Source organism: Macrosteles quadrilineatus, unplaced genomic scaffold (assembly GCF_028750875.1).
Source record: "Macrosteles quadrilineatus isolate MER2022 unplaced genomic scaffold, UCM_ALF_1.0 Scaffold_1__1_contigs__length_201487025, whole genome shotgun sequence".
NCBI classification, from domain to species: Eukaryota; Metazoa; Arthropoda; class Insecta; order Hemiptera; family Cicadellidae; genus Macrosteles; species Macrosteles quadrilineatus.
In genome coordinates, this window is record NW_026542594.1 from 4,288,629 (window position 1) to 4,304,801 (window position 16,173).

The window sequence follows — 16,173 nt, forward strand, 5'->3', positions numbered from 1 at the left end:
AAAGAAATTTAAATTTAATTTATGTATTGTCAAAGAAATTTAAACAATAATAGATTTTTCATGCTATTAACTTCAAATAAATGGTTTTGGTAAAATAATAAAAAGCACTTATTTAACCTATTTAAATGTATCCAAACTGTTAAACAATAAAGCTACACAATCTTAAAGAAACCCTGAAGTTCATAAGCATTACAAAAGTTGTACTTAAATAAGCAGAAAAAGACAAACGTTTAAAGTAAAGAGCAATACGTTGAGTGGAGTAGTAGAACAAGAGTCACTAGACTTGCATTTACTTCAATGGAAAATAACTTAGAAAAGAACTTTGATATTAATATACAGAGACCTTTAGAGCTAGTTGGATTAGAATTCTTATTCTTTACAACGAGAATTTTGTTCTTTAGTTCTCTTAAAATTTCAACATCTGTTCATGTTTTTATGCATTTATTATGCATATGTTTGAAAGATAATAAAGCGTGAATTAAAGAAACAATTAATGAACCATATCGGAGTAATGGTAGCGGTTTTGAAATTCACACCTATCACGAATGTAACTGTTTTGCTTTCGAAGAGCATACAGAAAAAGTGGTGTGTTGTACATAAAAGTAAACCAAGTTTTGAAATACTGCGCCATTGCGCTAAGCGATCGTCAGTTGTAACAAGTTAGATAACACGGTGTTTGTAATAGTAATAATTGCTAAGGTATTAGAGCCTATTTTCTTACTGTTTTTATAAGCGAATACCTTAAATTACTTGTTTACAAGGTTTACATTTTGAGACATTATAATTGATTATGACTCAGTAATTTGGATTTGTATCTAGAATATCAAGGCAATCCCTTAAAATCCAATTACAATCGATGCATCCCACACCCTGATATAGATAAGTAGAGTGTTCTTCCTGCTCCGATCCAGACTCATCAACTAGGCCTGGAGGAAGTATCCGAGGAAATTGAAATTCAGACCTTCCCTTACACCGCATATTGAATTGTGCCTTCGCCGCTTTCAAAGTGCAATCCAAGTGTGGGTGGTTCCCACAAGAGACAGAGTGAATTCTCTACTGTAATCAGCTTTGGAGTTTTTTAACACTTAATTTTAAATTCGAAAATTTTTTACCGTCGGCGATGTATTAATTTAGTTAATTCTATGTGGCCCCAAGATAAACCAGTATTAATAGCTCTAATATTTTTTCATAACTAATAAAATTGATATTAACGAGCATTCTTATTTTTTGTAAATCAAAACCTTTTATGTCTAGAACCCTTCAACCATAGTTTATATTAATCAGAGGATCAACAGTCATCATGGTAAAAAAGGGGTACCTACGTCTGGTATTGAATGTAGTCAATCAAATATTTACGTATAAATAATTGTACAGTAATAATGCTAACAATCATATCCTCGTCCATCTACTGTGATAATAATACCTATTTGTATCTTTTGCATTTTCTTCCAATGATTTATTTAACAACAAAAAAGATACAATACTCCAAACATATTATGATCTCGAGTAACTTTTTCACAACACTACGATGTTTCAGCCGTTTTACAAACGTTTATTTGAGACCGAAAGCCACGTATTGCTGTCTACTGTCTAGTGTCTATTCCAGCTGTCATCGTTATTTGGGGACCGAGGAGGTATTAACATCCCTAGGGCCGAAAATCAGATGCATATTAAATACACAATCAGTATCCATAGCATTGCAATAGACTACTTGTTTTATTGTCACCGCTGCCTAGCAACTATTTATTATTATTTTTGCTGATTCCTCAAATTATTTCTTCACATAATCTTAAAGTTGTAGTTGTGTTGGCTATGGCCTCTCGCCCACTATACGATTTCGGTCGTACGACACTGTGTCGTACGATACTCTTATCATATGTGTGGTCCTCGCCCACTATACGACACTTTGTCGGATAAATGGCCAGTTGCTCGGTAGCCCTGGAAGAGTGAGGTGTGGGTGTGTTGCGCAATATCTTAAAACAGTGGTTCTGTATCAAATAGTAAAACAATGATTCCGTACCTGTTGTTGCAATGTGGCTGCTGTGGCGTAGATTAAGCGATAGTGGCCAATGTAGGCCTACAGCATTAAAGAAACATTTATTTTTATGTGTAAATTATTTTTTAAGTTAATGTATTGAAAGAAATTTTCAAATTATATTAGTCCATGCATTTTACAAGTTTTTAAATTTACCATAACTATCATAGGGTTATGGGATAGTCTGGTAAAAAGTATGTATGTTAATTGTTTTTGGATTAGTTTTTAAATAGATTTAATTTTATCAATATAATCTACAAAAAATATATTTATATGTTTTAGTGAAACTTTTTTACACAATTTAATTAATAATTGAGATTATACAATAATAATAGCCAAACTCGCATTTTTCAATAATTATTTCGGTATATTTACTCATAAGTGATGCAGTATTTAAACGTAATATAAGGAAAAATCTAAACAAATTGTAAAAAATAAATAGGAAGATCAAAATTACGCAAAATAATGGTTGAAAAATAAGACCAAGTGATATGTCAAACATTATAATAAAAAAGTATAAATGAATTGTAAAAAATATTTATTCACGATAAGAAATACGCAAAGTGATATAACAACTATAATAATGACTAAGTATGAGTTAATTGCAAAAAGTATATATAAGACTACTGGGGAGAACGCACGACATACGATAAAAATCGTATAGTGGGCGAGCGCCCATTTGATTGTGTACGCCACTGCGAGTGAAACAGTCGTACGACAGTCGTGTATCACAGTGGCAGTGGACGACTGCTTCACGACAGTTTGTCGTAGTCGTGAGATTATCGTACAGTGGGCGAGCTCTCATAAGATCCAATGGTTCACTGTGGAAATGTTGTCGTTCCGACACAGTGTCGTACGACCGAAATCGTATAGTGGGCGAGGGGCCTATCAGTGTGCATTATTATTGTGGTGAATAGTGGTAATAGGTCAAAAATAGTGTGGTGAAAAATAGCATTCGTACCACGGACCGAAGGTTTTGCAGCTCACGATCGTTTTAAGTTCTCGACTTCGTCTCGAACTTAAAAACTATATCTAGCCGGCAAAACCTAATTTTAAGCCCTAGGTACGAAATATACTATTACCTACTTCCGTTTAAGTTCAGTTTTAAGAATTGCAAATATTCACTTCACACCATTGTTGTACTTAACAACACGAGTACCGGATCAATAAGGTTCAAGGATTGAGAGATAAGAAGTAAAATTGTAACCCTTTGAACGACAACTTATCAGCTGTTAAGCTCAATTTAATTGAATATACAATGAAATATATAATGATTTTTTGATTGAATATATAATGATTTTTGATGATAGTTGTTGGTCCAATGAGTCCGTTGCATCACAATCAGTGGCAATGAGAGGCTATACACGAAAACATAACCTCTCTTAGACGTGATGAGTAGTGATTGTTAGTAATAAAAAAACGGACGTAGGAAAAGTAGTAACGCAACCCGCGTTTTACGCGATTGTTGCGTAGTAAACTACTTTATAAGGTTATACAAAAATAGTGTAAACTCAAAAATGCATTACCAAAAATTGAAATACCACTAACTCAATGTATTTGATTGAAAACCCAACACCCAATCAAGAAGAGTAAGAATTGTCTAAAAGCACAATCTCGTCGGCAAACACATTGATTGGATTAACCCTCTTCATTAGAAGACACAAACCCACTTCTCCTATAACGCCACTTCGTTGTGAGATGTATGTTCAACAGACACGTGATTCAAGACTTAGGGTCTTTACTAAATCCAAAATATGACGTTTCTTAACAATAACCTCCTGCAGATATGCGGATTTAAATTTAATGATAGTACTTGTTGATGTTCAATTACATACAGCAGAAGTACAAATTTCTATATTTCAAAATAACTTAAACATCAAGCCTAACCAGAACTATTTATTTAAATGGATTAATTTAGCTCGGTTAAATAAAAAAAAAGTTGTTTGGATTAGGCTATTTATCAAGAATATTACATTTTACTGTATAAAAAGCGTTGTGATTTATTTCAATTCCTTTTCGAAATGTTCTAATTAGATAATAGGCATCTTTTCTGTCGAATAATGTGTTTGAATGAGGTTTCAATACCTTATAGTTAGGATTAAATAACTGAACAGACTTAAAAATCAATATAAACACAACTCATTAGCAGTTGATGCTAATGACTAAAACTAATATTGGAAGTGGCAAACATGTGAAAGTGTATACATTTCTTAGTGTGTGCACAACCCATGACGTAGTTCTTGATGTTAAAACCTCCTATACGTCCTAACGAAGAAGCGTTTGATTTTAAAATGTCCTATACTTCGTAACGAAGAAGTTCTTGGTGCTAAAATGTCCTATACGTACTAACAAAGAGGTTCTTGGTGCTAAAATGTCCTATACGTCCTAACAAAGAATTTCTTGGTGCTAAAATGTCCTATACGTCCTAACGAAGACAGCGCTACCACCTTTCACCAATATCCTTGTTGTCACTTTTGACTTATTCTCGAGCCATGGGACACCGGGGAAATCAGAGATTCCAAACAAAACTGCCAGTTCGTGACAGTACGGAGAAAATATTGTGTTGTGTCCTAATATTACGATTGATTAGTTAGTTTGACACTATTGAGTTGGTTGCGATGTACATAGTAAACAAAATAAACGTCAGTATACTATAGACCTATAAAGATCAGTCAAATCTTCAATAAGTAAAAGGAAATTAAATAACACGCAATAAAACAGTACTATACGCGTGCAGGGGTTCCTGAATGGTGAATAGCGTATTATCTAGATAATACCTATATTAATACCCACATAATAATATTCAGACTACACAACATCCACAATTTGTATCCATACACTTAGCATATACTAAAACATTTGACCGTTGAAGGCTACATTTCTTTTAGGCTGGTTTTTTAGACTAAATACCCAACCAAAAGATATTACAATAACTCAATAACTGAAATGGTTATTGTTTGTGTGGCATTCAAATGTTTGATTGTAGTATTATTTTAGTTCTCACCTACAGAATGCATAGAGACAGTCTGATAAGGGCATTGCGTTAAAGTTAAAGGCATAACAAAACCCAATGTATATACTCGTAGATTACATATTAAGACATAAGAAACTGCGAAAATATAAAATAAATATGTTTGTTCTTAAATAAAGCATTATTTATTATGAATCAATTACAAACTAAGAGAAGCACCTATGGATAAGAAGTTTGTGAATTTTCCGTCAACCTTAAACCCGATACGATAGCTTAATTATTGATAGTAACTTACCCACTAACATTGGACATTAACAAGCCATTGAATATTCTTACCTGAAACACAACACAATTATTTATTAAGTAACACTATTATTTATTGACCCACATAAGTATAAAAAACGCACTTTAGAATGGTCACTCTTTGCTCTTTCAGCATAAAACGGTTTAAAATAAAAGAATTTATAGCATATATACGACGATAAAATAAGCCGAAAGGACAATGAACTAATCAGAACAGCCCTATAAGGCAATATATTATCACAGCAGATATTATTCGTGTTCGCGGCAGACAATTCATGGACTGAACTGGTCTGATATTGGCCAATCGCACTCATCTTTCATCGCACAGGCTGGATCTTAGTTATACAAGTTATATAACAAAACACAACGTATATACTCGTAGATGAAATATTAACACATAAGAACCATTAAAATATAAGATACTTTGATGGAGAAATTTCAGTTTGATATTGTGGAAATTTTATCCAATAATATCGAAAGTACTAACATTGTACAGAGTCAGGATTAATATTTTGCTCTTGTCTAAATAACAGTTAACAAGGTAATTTTAAACTTTCATTATTTTCTGCACAAACCTAAACAGTTTCTTCAATAGCAAAAATATGTTTAACGTGTTACATACAGTTTGCATCATGCTACGGTGATACCATATAGTCTTGTCCGTTTTTTGCTTATTCTATACTTCGTTTATGGCCCACAAAATTTGTGAGGATATGATTTTTTTAAATATAATGCATTAACTTCGTAGTTTGTTTCAACTTACCATGTGGCCGTTATGATTTTTTCTTGTAGTTAAATGTAAATTTAAATGTATATTATAAACGATGACTTTTTTATTGCTGTATACTTAATCAGTAAAAAAATTATAACCTGGTGTCAAAGACTTATATTTTGAGCTAAGACAATTTATATTGTACATTCATTATAAAGGCTAGTACAATTTAATAGTTACGATTCAACCATCAGCTATACCACGATTACTAGGCTATATCATTGCAAACGATGCGATAGCGAGACATGTATTTAGTTGATGGATCATATTCATATTACTCGTACATTAAATTATTATAAATTTACATGCATAGCCAATGTGGAGGTTGTCAGATACAGCTGCTTGAACTCATTAACGTTGTGGCTTGATCCCGAATGTTGGTGACATGTGATGAGCTCACTCAGCCAACTAGGTCACCGGTCAACAATACATCAGCTGGTCTGCTGGGGGAGATGAATAATCATTTGACAAAAGCATCTAAATACCTCGTTTGGTATTCTGCATCATCCTTTGTCCACAATCTTTTAAAGGCTAAAGTGATGAATTATGTTGCAGGCAATACATAAATATAGGAAACGGTTCGTACTTTGCTTAAAATATCCAATGGAGGTTATGGCAACTTAATAATTAAAATAAAACATTACAGTGTGAGATTCACATGGTTAGTTGAAGGTCGTATAACTGAGAATTGTGTTGCATTTAGTGGCAATTTAGTAAGTATAGTTCTAGATTTTAGATTTGTTAGTGAGTTGGTTATTTGTCTACCACTTGTGTTGTGAGAGACGACCGTTCCACGGTCAGTGATGTCTTCGTATTAAATCTTGTCAATCGATAATTGTTATTAGCTAAGTGTTTCTGCCGTTGCCGAATGGTTTGGCACATGGTACAAGCAAAACGAGTCCCACATATTACAAAAGATTCCGGAACCTTCAAATTATAAGAATTATTGGAAAACTCCTTACAATATTTAATGTGATATTCAACAGCTGAGTGTTTGTTATAGTACGGACAACAAAAAAATTACATATTTAATGGTTTTATTTCTTACTAGCCGTTTGCCCGTTCTACATACGGGAATCTTGTAGTAAGTTAAAACCTTATATTCAGAACAGGAGTTGGTTTGCATATTTAGTGTGCATTTTTCCAGATATGATGGCAAAACTATAATTGTTTAGGAATACATATAAACCTTACCAAATACAATATCTGACAGTTTCAAAGCCAAAAAGAATGCTTCGCAATTAAATGTCACCCGATCGTGTTAGTCCATATTTTATATCCAACGATGAAATGAATTGCTTTACAGTATAGATCTATGAGGCATAGCCCTAAGGTAGGCCTGTTATTGAAAGTTACTTTTGACACTGGTTAAAAGTAGTTAAAATACTACCTCAACCACACTACTGCACACTTTATTCGGGTTGAAATTTTTATTAACAATGGTGCTCTTGTCTTTTCCACGAAAAATAAGGACATTAATGCGTTACCAATAGACATACACACACAAATACAGAATTGAGTCCACACAACATTTTGGAGTCCAGACAGAAAACGCTAAAGATTATACAGTAAGACATCAATTAAATTTAATAAGCAATAAGGTGCAGTGTTTATAAATAAATATTGAAAATAGTGATGTGTTTGTATGTAAAAATTATTCTTACTGCTACCACCGGTTCTAAGGAAAAGTAGCTGTACCAAAAACCAACGTTTACATTTGAGAAAAGAACTGTAGTACTTACGACTAATTCAAACTGTCCTTCTAATCAAACTGCAAATATAAATATATAAATAAATACACAGGCCACAAAACATGTAACATGTAACGTTAACAACGTAAAGCTTTGAAAACTCACTATGGTTTGCTAAAAAAAACTGTCACTTGATGTGGTGCAGTACCGAAGTTATTAATCTCCTTTGGTTTTTTTTAAGTTTTCGAAAATCAAAGTTATTTCCCATTAATAGCATTATTTGTAAGCAGCTTTTAATGATAACTTATTATGACAGTTTGGAGAAACCACCTTTATCCAAACAAAGGTTTCTTATTTAAAAGATTACGCAATCTCTAAACGATAATCGGTACATATATCTAGCAAACATTCGGAGAAAATGTGACAAAAAACGCACAAATCTGGGGTTTTGTACGTTTGAAGTTTTATTTTCTAAGAAGGAAAAGTACCGATTTCGTTGTCGAAATAAGTAGAAACCAAAAGTGACACATTGGATAAGCGAGTTTAGCTACATCTGTTAAGTTAAACCTCTGTTACGGTACGATCACAGCGAAATCAGAAAGATCTTCCAAGATCGCAGCAACATCCACGACATCCACTGCAGTTGTGATTTTTTACTTTGAACTTAACACAACTGTCCTTGAAGCGCCGTCAATGAGTGGAAACCTTTGTAAGCTAAGGAATTGGTGACGATGAATAAAAAATGAAAGTTTCCTTGCACTAATACAACACTGATTCACGGTATTTTCGCCGGACTCAAGAAACTCAAGAATAATCGTTGCACTTGCGATTAATTAATTCGATTAAGTAGTAAGGCACAACGTTTTTAATCTCACTTGGTTTGGATGTGCTGACAAAACTTGATCGGAAATGGTTGCGGTATTTGTAAACAACTTTTACTGTAAACATATCAGTGACAGCTAGAAGTGAGAACTAATCCAAACAGCTGATCGTTATTTCATAAAATGTAATAGTAAACATTGGGAGAAAATTTGACAAAAATCGAACATAATTGGGTTTTTGGTGGTTTGTTTTTTTGTTTTAAAAGAAGCGAGGCCATGTTTTTATAGCCAAAGACACTCTCACCAATCCAGTAAATATAGAAAAATTTTTGAAACTTGATCGGTACTCTAGTTTTCTAGGAGTAGGCCGCGTAAAATGACATTTTGGCGTTACAGACGGAGTCACAGAATGGACAGACAGACATGCAGACAGAAATTGAGATAAGACTCGTTTCGGCTTTCTTAGGCTATGAAACGTAAAAATAACCAAAAACTGCATGATTCTAAGCAATGTACAGACAAAAACTGTAATTTTATTTATATAGATATGGTGAGGACACAGCATATTTTACGAGGCCAGAAAAAAAATTAATTTTGCCAAAATGCTATTGTTATATTATAAAAATAATGAACAACAGCCATAAAATTATAACTAATCCAAAAATTTATAAAGGGTGATGTATAGTAAACATAAAGAAAATTTGTTGTTCCTACACACTTTACCAGTCTTTTATAGTTCAATGTATGTACTTCGTTTAATCCTGAACTCCTAATAAACTTGAAAAGACTCTTACATAACAGTGTTAAAAATGAATAGCATAGAACGTTCGGGATTTACAAACAATGTTCATTTGTTAATTGATAAAGTTTTTACTCCGTTTATCAAATCTAATGAAAACAACAGAGAGAGGGTGGCAGAGCGCCAAACGGTTATGATGAACACACAGTATATCAGGCTATTGTATTGTAACGGTACGTCGAACATTACAAGTGATTCTAATAAATCTACAACTGCACATACTGCAATCGTCCTTGTAACTTTACGGTCGCTTTCAATCAGAAACAATCACTTAATTCTGTAAATATGGTGTCAGGTCAAGACTACAACGCAAGATATCTACTACTTTTGATGCAACAATTGTAATTTATTCAACTCCTTTATTATAATAAGTCTTGTTTTCATTCCGTTATAATTAAACCATACCGTTGTACCTTATATCAGATTTTACTTATTTGGAACATTAGTTCTTGCATTGAGGAAGATTATAATTTGAAATAAAACAATATCAGCTAATGTTAGATCTGTGTGTACAAAGACAACTCATCACATTCGCGAACCAACGGGCTAAGTCTCATAACAACATTCCAAAAAGTTTAACCATGGTTTTTCCTATAATGTTAATCTCAATCCTCTTTATTAAAAAACATTAAAATTAAACATTAAACAAGTCCGTAGAAGTTGTTTGATCCAGCAAATAAACAATACTAATAAGCTTTTTGTTAAAGTGCGCCTTATGAAGTGACGATAGGGTGCAGACTATCTCAGCTTATTTTACATATGTAAATAAGTATATCGGGTGGATGCTGCCGGTTGCAACCTTTCTGTATGCAGATTTGGACTCATTTTCTAAAATGGTTCTGATCTGTATAACCTTTTATATGTCAATATGCAAATATAACACCTGCTAATTCTCAGAAAAAATATACTAGTATACCCTCTCTCGGGTGCTAAAATAAAATAAAAAACTACTAGTACCCATCGTGATTCATGGTGCCATAACTATGCCCTAATGTTGGAAGTCGTGTTCGTACACTTACGCACCTAAAATTAAACTCAGATTTACATGTCACCATCGCATTATCACTTTGTAGATTACATAATGTATGTATCTATACTTGGTGTTTAAACATCTCGCCTTGATTATAACTATGAACCATGGTTATTTCTAACTATTTTTAAACTGGCTTTGCTGATGAAATAAATATGTAGTTAAAACAAACAGATTACAGACAGAGCAATGTGCTTTCAGGCACATTAATAGAAATACCGTATGTTTATCATTAAATAAAACAAGTGGTATTTGACACCAAAAGAATAGCGTTAATAAGATAAAACAACAATGTATTCCTATTGTAAATCAGGATGAAAATAATTATACTTATGGCATTGTCTTTGATTAAATAAAACCAGCGAAAGAAAGCGAAAGTAAAACAGTTGGAACAGATATTTACGATCACAAATTCCTGGTATTTCCAGCAGATTATCAAATAAAAGAAAATCAAGACCGAGTTCCCACTAGGATGTCAAAGTGTTTGCTTTGGGCCTCAATTGATTCTTTTTGACCGCTCTGACACCAAACCCGTCAAACACTCTCAGATTATCAAACCATTCCCTGTTTACTTGTTTTAGTCTACGTTTTGTAAGTTTTGTTTAGATTTGTTTTAAAAAAATTTTTAATTGTATGCACTAATGTCGTTCAATTAGTTTAACAGATTACGTTAATCATTTTAGCTACATTAATAGCTAAATAAAGTAGGCTAGTAAATATTTAAGCGGTTATACTTATAATTGATTCGTAATTTAAACTTAATTAATCCAACCACAGTATCCAGAATTGTAGGTTTATTGATAAAAACCACGCATAAAAATAGCTTTTAGTAGATTTAGTTCTTCAACGCAGAAATCCTTATTGCTTCATGACGTACCCTTTCTTTGTTATCTTTGTAATACTTGTTGTCCTCATCTTGTTTAGCCTAGCATCAGCTTGAGGTGTACTCGAACCAATGGCTTTATCAATGGCTATATTATAGCAACACTCTTCTGGCTTCTGGTAATTGATGGGGTTTTAATACAGGCAGACCCCCCCAAAACATAAACCTTGCACTTTTAAATAGATTAACTATTCGCGTCTTTTCTTAATATTTCTGGATTAAAAACAGCGCTTTTTAGGTTAAGCAGATTACAAATTGTAAGCTATATGTCTATACTCTTGAACATTGTTCAATATTGCTCCATGTACAGTAATATTTTTATACAAGTACTGTTATGCAAACGGCCGAAAATGTCCTAGGAAACTTTTACAAAACTAAATATCTAATAAACACTGTAACTCATAACAATTTAGGGTCAGATTTAGCAAAAAGTCTCACAGCCGGATGAAAACAATCCGGACAAATCTGGGTTTCATCAACGTGCTTTGCATAAGTACGGCCGGCACGATAACAGTGACCTACTACTGCAACTATTCCTTTCTTACTTCTTTAAGTTTACAAGGTCTAATTAACCTGCTTCAATCTGTACTTTATAATTCAACTAATGTAACAAATAACTTAGTAATTTACTTAAGTAAAATAAAAACAACCTCTAAACTGTGTTACAGTATGGTTAGAGTTCAAAAAATTATCGAATGACAAGTGATTGTTAGCAGCAGTCACTGGCCAAAGGTTTGGAAAAAGGTAAACTAAAAATTATTTTAGTAATTCCCGAGGTAGGCATTAGATTTAAGGACCATACACATGTAGGGGATAAAAGTGTAAGTCGGTTGTATCAGCAGTCTTAGCATATTTGTGACTATTAAATTTAAAACCGTCAAGTCAACATGTACGAAAAAATTTCAAGAGAAACCATTACTAAACCATAAACATTACTCGCAATTTTAATTTTACTTCGTAGTAATCCTTAATAACAATACCTCTATATAAATTTCTTAAGGCCTACATCATGACGTGTTGGCTTACAAATACCACCTCTCCAATTTCTTTGTTATTTTCTAAAACTTTATTTTTTATAGCATATTATGTGTTTAAAGTTATGCTTGTAATCTCCCATATAGTTTGATATTACACGAAATGAGGTACAATTCAAAAAGTTTTTCCATACATTATAACAAAAGTGTCTTTTAAAGTATTATGTTGACTAATTACATATCAGTCAGTCCACGAAAAATACTTAAACGACTATCCAAGATTTCTCTCCAGGATTCCCTACCACGAGTATTTAATTAAAGTCAGCAATAAATCCAGTGGACGTGGGAGAGACCTGACCAGTGACCACCATATAACCCTACACACGGACAGCGGACACATGACGCGTAGGCCTACACTTAACTGTAACATTACACTGACGCTACTGACGCCAATGTGTAATTTAACACATTCTGAGAACTCTCGTATCCAAACAATTAAATACGACTAAAACAGATACTATATGTTAGTATGTCTATGTAATTGTATGTAATTGTTTGGAAACATGACTGTTTACACCCTTAAGATGTTAAAACAATTCATGCATGCGATCCGTTAAACCATTTATTGGTTGAATGCTTTATTGTAAAAGTTTAAATTGTGTCTCAAATCCATTATACTGTGTTACTTTTTGTTCCATCCGCGGTGAGGTGGTATCACTGCCAACGATGCTTTATCTGAAGTGTGATTTACCGATGAAAAGTGAATATGGCGGACAAAACTAGATTTATGACGGCACTTGTGACTATGTAGGCCTACTGCCTTATCGGTAACGTGTGCTGTGCTAGAACAATAGTGTGTTGTTATGACGTGTTTTAAACTTATTTAAGAAACAAGTAGTTGTGGTTTAATTAAAAATACTATAATAATAATTTAAAATGGCCTCTAAACTGCTATTTAAGCTAACTGTTGTAAAGCTGATTGCTATTCAATAGTTAAAGCACAAGTTATACATGAGATAACAGTTTATGTAAATAAAAAATGAGTTTTAAAGCCTCACATTTAAACAAAGAACCAGATAAGTGGTAAGCTCATATATCACAATAGTGGAGTTTCTGCATCGCTCGGTTCATAGAACAGTATTAGTAATTACAGACAATATGTGCGATACGTACCTCTCCAACTAGGCCAAGAGAGTTAATTATCCACAAGAGATAATCGTAAATACGCTTTTGTAAGTGCCAAATGTGTTTTTAAACTCTAGTCTTTTGTTTTGTAACGATAACAATATTTAAATGTCAACTCAGTCACTATGCAAGGTTCTCCGTAAAAATCTATGTCAAATCCCAATTACGATTAATTACACAGTAAAATATGTTATAAAGTAACAGTAAATTGTTTGTGTTAAACCACGGTCGTACATATAACTAATACACGTTTACCGTTTTTTGCTTTGATTACTAAACGAAATAGAATCAAAATTCTATAAATAAAGTAACTTTAATCGTTTTGTTTTACTCCCTCTAAATACAGATCAAAAATAGTATCTATACTGTATAATACATAACATGTGATCGAAGTCTCACATTTCCAGCCTATAGTGGTATTGCATAAAAGCCTACAATTGGAATTTGAAAAAATACGTAAATTCGGAGGTACGCGGACGTGGTGATAAGGCAGTGTCCGCAGGGCCACATAAATCCAAACCTGTTCCGCATTTTCCATCCGATATCGCGTTACCGGCTGCATCTCAATTGGCTGCCACACACGGATCAGCTTACCTTCTTATCAGCAAGTGACACATTCGCCCTCGGCTTCTGTTTTGTCTTTGAGATTTTTCGTTTTGAACAGAAAGATTAAATATATTTGTCATATGAATTGTACGATCGTTATTATTAATCATATAAATAAGCTTTAATTAAAAACAGTTAAAATTAACCTCTTCATATAAGTTTAATATTAAATCGCGTATGTCCTATATGGAAAATTCGCTATAGGTCGTCATTGAAAAAGCTAATTTATTGACGATACTTACATTTAGGTCGCTATTAAACTAACAACACCTTTGAAATAGCTAACAGTAATATTTAGCATGCAGCCTTATTTTATAAAATGCATGACTGTTTGGATTAAAACCTGTTTTCAAGGAGACTATACACATAAATAACCCCACCGCAGCAAACCTGCTGACTAAGCGAATTTCCATTTGTCTTAATTGATGTTCAATTAAATCTATTTAAATAACATTAGGTTTAACGAGTAGGTAACTAGGTTTGCTGCCCCAAGGAAGCTAATGAAGTGTGGTTATTAGTAAAATATTAATAGCTTAGTAAACAACAATTTGACAAGTTTGATTAAGATGTATCCATAAACAAGCAAACTACATGGATTATGCTTCCTTTAGTGCTTCAACCAACATCTTTCTTAAACCTTCAACCCCACTTTCGAAATTCGGCCGGTGCTGCTGGTAGGAGCTTATGACGGCGTTGCAGAAAATAGAAATCAAGAATATGCAGCACCAGAAAATTAGAAAGGTCCCTAGTGAAGATAAAGAGCCACGAAAACGTAAACAATTAACTGTGGAACAACAAGAAAACAGACATAGTATAAGGGCAAAGAACAGACTTAGGCGTTGTATTTGGTTCCTACAATCGATCTGAAAGACAAATGGATGACGTTTTAAGTACTGGGCTAAAACTGCTAAATACAGAACAATAAAAAGCAAGTCATTACTAAGTCATTTATTACTAATCGTTATTTACCTTTACCTTTTCAAAGAGAAAAACATTATAATTAGTATCATCAACGCAAAAGAAATTCAACATTAAGATATGAATTTATTATAAGGGTTAAACATATTTACCATTCCGCCGTTTTCCAAAACGGTGGCCAACTTGGAAATTACTTTTGGAACCCGGTGTTTTTATGATATAGGGTAATCATATTGGATGTGTAAAGAGAATGCCGTAAAAAGACTATTGCTTTTTCTTTATGTCTAAAGTTTAGACAGAAAGTAAAAGCAATAGTCTTAAACATTTTAGTAAGAACGACTTAAAATATCATATATTTAGTTCAAGGTATATATTTTGATTGGAACAATTTTGAGCGAATTATTCTAATATTATATGCTCAGTAAAAAAATCAATTAGCAGGGAATTATTGTATTATAAAAATTCAAGACTTCTTTCGGTTACAATATTAGTGTTTAAAAGTGAGCCAGGCAGGGTATTAGGTAAGTAGGGCACCTGTTGATGAGATTCATTGACTCGCTTCCTACCTTCTGTACTGATGTAATATAGCTTTAATTATTTAATTATGATTTATAGCTACAATTATTATTAAAAAAAATAGTCTAATTATAAATATCTCATCTATGTGTTACAACATTGCGCTTCTGCGACTTAAAATTTCCCAAATCGTTAAGACAAATATGATGCATTCCTAATTCAAACTATAAAGAGGATTATAGTTTAGTTGGAAATGGGATTATACTGTATATGGAAATGGGATTATATGGAAAGAGGATAATATGGAAATGTGAATACGTTTAATATTTGTTACACAAAAATCTACCGGATAAGTAGAACGAAGTTTTAATTTTTAACTACCCTTGCGGAAAGAAATAAACAGACAAATGAATTACAATTTTGATATGAGAAGCTACTAAATAATATGCGGTTTCATAAATTGATATGGGGAACGGCTAAAATGCAAAACTACATTTCTATAAACTCAAACTCCAATATCTTTATTTTTGACAGTCGTTACGAACTGCATAATAGCGTCAACAAAATTTCCCTTACAAATAAAAACAATATTTACTATGGATAATATCTAAAAACTAAAAATCATTGATTTCTTAAGAGGAATATTAAAGAACATATTAAAGAAAGTTA